The sequence below is a fragment of the Meleagris gallopavo genome, chromosome 26, assembly GCF_000146605.3.
Source record: "Meleagris gallopavo isolate NT-WF06-2002-E0010 breed Aviagen turkey brand Nicholas breeding stock chromosome 26, Turkey_5.1, whole genome shotgun sequence".
Classification (NCBI taxonomy): domain Eukaryota; kingdom Metazoa; phylum Chordata; class Aves; order Galliformes; family Phasianidae; genus Meleagris; species Meleagris gallopavo.
Genome location: NC_015036.2, coordinates 5,951,261 through 5,957,200, shown reverse-complemented (window position 1 = coordinate 5,957,200; position 5,940 = coordinate 5,951,261).

Below are 5,940 nucleotides of genomic sequence, written 5' to 3'. Positions count from 1 at the left end.
AAAAAAAAACAACAAAGAAATGCCTAAACGGCCCTGTTAATTAAGAAGAACTGTAGTTATACCTTGCCCTTTGATACAGCTTTCCTTGCAAACACTTACATATAAATATGAGGTGAAACCCATTTCCTTTAGTTTCAGTAACATTTGTGAAAAAAAAAAGAGAAGTGAAGAAAAAAAAAATGTGGAAGAGTCACAGCAAGGGTGAGTAAAAATGATGTAAGAGGAGGATGGTGGTGGTACAGCAGTAGAGGTGGAACCTTCCCACCAATATTTGCTCTATAAAATAGTGTTATTGTGCTCTTTGCATCAGTTTCAGCCAACAGCTCCTTCTTCCTCTATTGCTAGAAGAGTTCTTCTTTGTTTTTATCAACTAGAAAGCATCCAGAAGTGTTGTGTGAAGCCCTGTTACTCTGAATCACTTTGGTTATATCTCTCATGTGATCTATTTCTCATTAATAGTGTAAGTCTGTTAGCCACAAGTCAGACGCAGGCTCTCTAGGGTAACAGCATGCATAACAAGTTTCCCTACAGAAATAGATGGATTGAGCATTATTTCTCCTTTCAAAACTCTAACAAAATTGGGAAGTAAAAAGACACATGTTTTTTCCATGAACCTTTAGTCTATGTAGTTCAGATACATGTGGCTGCCATGTATTCATGCTTCTTTGAAGACTCAATGGGCCATGGAACAAATCATGAGGGTTTATCGGGCTCGTTTGAAGCTGGGCTGTTGGTTTTTTTTTATGCTTAAGGCTCACTTTCTGTGTATGAACTACAATGCTTCACTCTGGCCAAAAATACCTTAGAAGCTCCCTGCAGCAGCCCTCTAATTCAGCCCATTCTGCAGGCAGAATCTGTAAGTGGAGCATGTCTGGATCTCCAACAAGCTGGAACGCAATAAAGAATAGAAAGCAGACATTTACCAGTTCAGCTCATTCCCAATAAAGTATCCAGCCAAGTACAGCGTGTACCTCCCTCTGCACTGCAAGCTCACTCCGTCCTTTCCCATGATGGAAGCGCCCACCCACCAACGCAGACCCGGTGCTGCTGTGTTGGGCACTGCGGCGGCAGAGGCTGCAGGAGCTGTGAGCAGGAGGAGCTGTGAGCAGGAGGTGGGCACAGAGCTGTCCCCAAACACGGCCCTGTGCACCCATCGCTCCCAGCAGCCGCACAGCGCTGTTTGATGGGCACTGTGTGCTGAGCCCAGGGCACGGGGAGGGCACAGGGCAGTGCTGACCCCAGCGATGGCCAATAGCTCTGTGATGCGTTGGCTGAACAGAGTGCTGTGAGCAGCGGAAAATACGCAGCCGTGATTTCTGTTCTGATAATGGAATCTGAAAACAGATTTCAAGATTTCTGAAAAAATGATCAATTTTTTGGTATATCTGCACCTCCATTTTCCGTTGATATAAATATATCACCTGTGAATTTTCAAATGGAATGTATAGAGTTGCAATCAGATATTTAACTCAAAGAGCTTACCAGACTTCTATGAGCTCCCTCTTACCAGAGAGGCTTCTACAAAAGTAATGCCTCCTGTTTTATGATCCCAGCCCACCACATCAGAGGCGGATGCTGGTGGTACAGCAGTAGAGGTGGAACCTTCCCACCAATATCCATTCCATGCTGTTGCCGGGTGACAGATGGCAGCAGAGGGGCAGTCTGACACAATGGTGTCTGACATGGAAGTGCAGATGAAGCAAAGGTGTGGAATTGAATTCCTCCATGCAGACAAAATGGCACCCAGTGGCATCCACTGATGCTTGCTAAACGTTTCTGGAGACCAAAGATTGGATGTGAGCACAGAGTGGGGCAGGCGGTGCATTTCAGCTGTAGTGACTGTGACAGTGGGTTACCTCCACAGTTTATGACAATTGTGGCATCCACCTGTTCATGGCTGTTGAAAATGCACAGCTAATGGCTGTGACTATGCTGTAAAATAGTGTTGTGTTGCTGAAAATATTCACTATTCAATATACTGATACTGTGCTCTTTGCATCGGTTGTAGTTCCCATGGAAATAAACAGGAGGCACTATAGTTTTTTTTTTTTTTGGTGCAACCTATATATGAACTGCCCAAGACTATTCCTCTTCCAAGGGAAACCAAAAGTTTGGAGATTCATGCTGTAATCCCTCAGATCAGAAGTGAGGAGACATGAAAGCAACCAGCCCAAAGCTGCTCAGAACCAACCAGTGCCAGGTTCCTTTGCTCCATCAGGAGCATCAGAAGGCCACAAATGCTGAAAGAACAGAGGAAGACTGAGACAAGAGCAGTGCCAGTGGGTTCAGCTGGGTGCTCATTCACAGCCATCCTGTAGTAACACAGCGAGGGAGCGGAACCAGCAGATGAGTCAGTGACAGGAAACCCAGCAGAGCCTCGAGGCGTGGGAGAAGTTTGGCATGAGATGGGCTCTGCTGCACCCGGAGCAGCCACCCACTGCTCTGCCAGTGTGCTGCAGCTCGCTGCTCCTGGATGGGACACACACAGATAGGATCTGCTCCACTGTCTGTGCCTGTGACCATTGCAGCTCTCTGCCTGCACACAGCTCGGCGATACTCCAGCATGAGGGTTCCCTGCTTGCTGGCATCTTCCCTGTCCTGCTCATATCTGTGTGTCTGGCACTTTGTGCTGCGTGTGATTACCAGCTGAGGGTTTGATTAACACGTCTGCTGAAGTGAGGTGGGTGCTGGGAAGGCTGATGTCTCTGGGATAAAGATGGCACCAGGCAGAAACTTCTCTATGCCCGTGGCTTTTCCAGTGAGAATCACAGAACGGCTCAGGTTGGAGGGGAGCTCAAAGCCCACCCAGTGCCACCCCCGGCCATGGGCAGGGCTGCCCCCCACCAGCTCAGGCTGCCCAGGGCCCCATCCCACCTGGCCTCGAGTGCCTGCAGGGATGGGGCACCACAGCTCTCTGGGCAGCAGTGCCAGCGCCTCACCGCCCTCTGACAACAGGATTGCTTCCTCACAGCTAACCCACATCTCCTCTCTTTCACTTTAAAGCCATTCCCTTGTCCTGTCCCCATCAGGCTCTGTACACAGTCACTCCCCTCCTGCTTGTAAGCTCCCTCCAAGTACAGGCCGGCCACAATGAGGTCTCCCCACAGCCTTCTCTTCTCCAAGCTGAACAAGCCCAGCTCCCTCAGCCTGTCTTCAATCAGAGGTGCTCCAGCCCTCTGAGCATCCTCGTGCCCTCCTCTGGACCCGCTCCAGCAGCTCCGCATCCCTCCTGTCCTGGGGGCCCCAGGCCTGGGCACAGCACTGCAGGTGGGGCCTTCCAGGGGCAGAGCAGAGGGGCACAACCCCCTCCCTCTCCCTACTGCCCTCCTGGTTCCCTCTTTCCTCATCCAGAGACTTGGATCTCATTCCTCCTTTCTCAGTTCCCAACAGGTGGCATCTCCTAGTTACAGCCATCAGCCGTTTCCCCTCCCCTGTCAGAATCCTCCTCGTGCCACCTCTTAAAGGCCATTCAAACAGCCTTTAGACCTTTAGGCCAGATCAGTCTCCGAGGGTGAAGAGGCCACAAAAGCTCCTAATCCACTTAACTGCCAATGGGAACCTCACCAGTGAAAAGAGCAAGCCATTTTGGGCAGGACTTCCCTGCAGTTGGGTACGGGGATTTCCAGCAGCTGCAGCATCCTCCCTGCCTGTGTTGTCTGGTAATGAATACTAACGATCCTTCACTTCTATTTTAATTGCCTGCCTATCAAGCTTTGTTAATCTTCCCCATTTTCCTTAATCTTTCATCAAGTGTCACTTTTTTCTGTGTTTCTCTGTGGTGACAAGGCATTTAAACATTTCACTAATCAGGAAGAAAGAAAGTTAAAAAAGGAAGAAAGAAAACCTCCCCTTTGCATCTGGAACATTCATTTTCTAGATTACAAAACAAGTGGCTGTGGTATCTAATTAAAACTAATAGGTTAATTAAAGAATATTCAGTTTCCCATCCTTCCAAATGAGCTATTGCAGACTACTTTGAAGTAACCCAAACGAAGCTTGCAGGTCTATGGGGCACCGTCACACACTTCATGTTTCTGGAGCTGAAATCATGGCTGTGCACTTACAGAGGTGATAAATGCCATTTGTCTTCATGATCCTGGACTCTGGTTCTCAGCTGTTCTTCCTCTGCATCGTTAGGATCATGCCAGCTTCCTGCAGCTAAGAAATGGGAGTCTTCTCTCCTACTGGGATCAATCGGGCATGACTGCACTGAAAACGATGAGGCTTCGGGTGTGACAGGTTAATTGAGCCCTAAACATCAGCTTTCCACAGGGCCATGCAGGGTATTCATGGCTGATCTCGTGGGCCATGTCACCAGTGTGCTTTTTTTTTCCTACGAAAACATAACATTATTTGAGGAAATAGAAGATTTTTGTTTGTGGGGGAATGTGGAGGAGTTTCAGACAAAAGAACCACTGAAGCAGCCCAGCTCACGTCTTTTGCATGCTCCAGAGAAGCGCAAGAATCCCAGTTTAGAAGGGTATGAGATAGAGGATGCTGCACATCCAGTCCCTTCATAGCTGCTGGGTGAAGGCAGTTGATGTTTTTATATAGGACTGAATGCCCCTCGTCAAATGTGAGGTTATTTCTGATAAGTGCATGCTCTGCTCCCTTGCCAAATATTGCCATGCACCGCTCCTACTGCGAGGAATTCCACAGTCTGGTGTGTTAAAACTTCCTTCTACAGCTTAGTAGAAGGTACAACTTGTTCCTTCATTTGCTGGGCTCTTCTGGAAAGAAAGAAACAGAGATTCAGGGACTCTTGGGCCAAGGTGTGTCACCATCTGCCAAAACACCTTGATTCTGAGCCACGATGAGGTTGAGGGTTACTTTGGAGACAGAAATTTCATAGCAGTAACTGTGCAGATGCTGGCAGGAATGAGTTATGACCACAAAAATGGTCCCAATGGAGAGGTTGGTGGCCCTGCCTGTGGCAGAGGGGTGGAGATTCATGATCCTTGAGGTCCCTTCCAACCCTGGCCATTCTGTGATTCTGTGATTTTGTGAATGCCTCCCTACAAGGACAAGCTGAGAGTTGGGACTGTGCAGCATGGAGAAGAGAGGCGGTGGTGCCCCGTCCCTGCAGACAGCCCAGGTCAGGCTGTTGGGGCTGTGAGCACTGCTGGAGCTGTGGGTGTCCCTGAGCACTGCAGGGAGCGGCACCAGGCGCTTTGAGCTCCCTTCCAACCCAAACCTTTGTATGTCTCTGATCCTGCCTGTGCCACCCTCTCCTCAGTTTGGGAACACACAGAATGACCCTGCAGAGGAATGGGCACGCAAGGAGTGATCAGGAGGATGCCCAGCACTTCCCTCTGACAGGGAAAAAAAGGCTGCCCGTGCTTTCTCCCACTCCTTGTCTCTTGCTGAAAAACCACTGCCGCTAATGAGTCGCGTTGGTTGGAGCAACAACCTGCCTCGCTGCGCGCCGAGCCGTCTGCTGCCTGGCTGTTTGCATTGCACATCGCTGTGTTGCACCAACAGCCAGCCCTAGCTCCTGCTGTGCTCGCACGGATGCGCTCCCTCCTATGCGCAAATGCTGCAGCTTGCTCGGTTTCCCAATTCTTGAGGCTTTGGGAATGTTTCCCTGTGAATTAACCCAAGCAGAGAGGAAGTGGGTCACCAGCTCTGCGTTGGCAGCAGCCAGGAGAGGAGTGAACGAGCACAAAGAGGAGCTGTGGGCGACTGCTGTTAAGGGCTCTCCGTGGAGGAATGTGTTGAGGCTGCTGGGGAAGCTCATACAGTCTCTCCCTATGCTGGCAGCAGAGGCAGGGAAGCAGCGTGAGAAGGAGGCACTTGGTGCACAAGTGAGAGGCTTGAAAATCCCTCAGCTGAATGTATAGGCTGTGATTTTTTCTTCTTTTCTTTTCTTTTCTTTTCTTTTCTTTTCTTTTCTTTTCTTTTTCTTTTTCTTTTCTTTTCTTTTTCTTTTCTTTTCTCTTT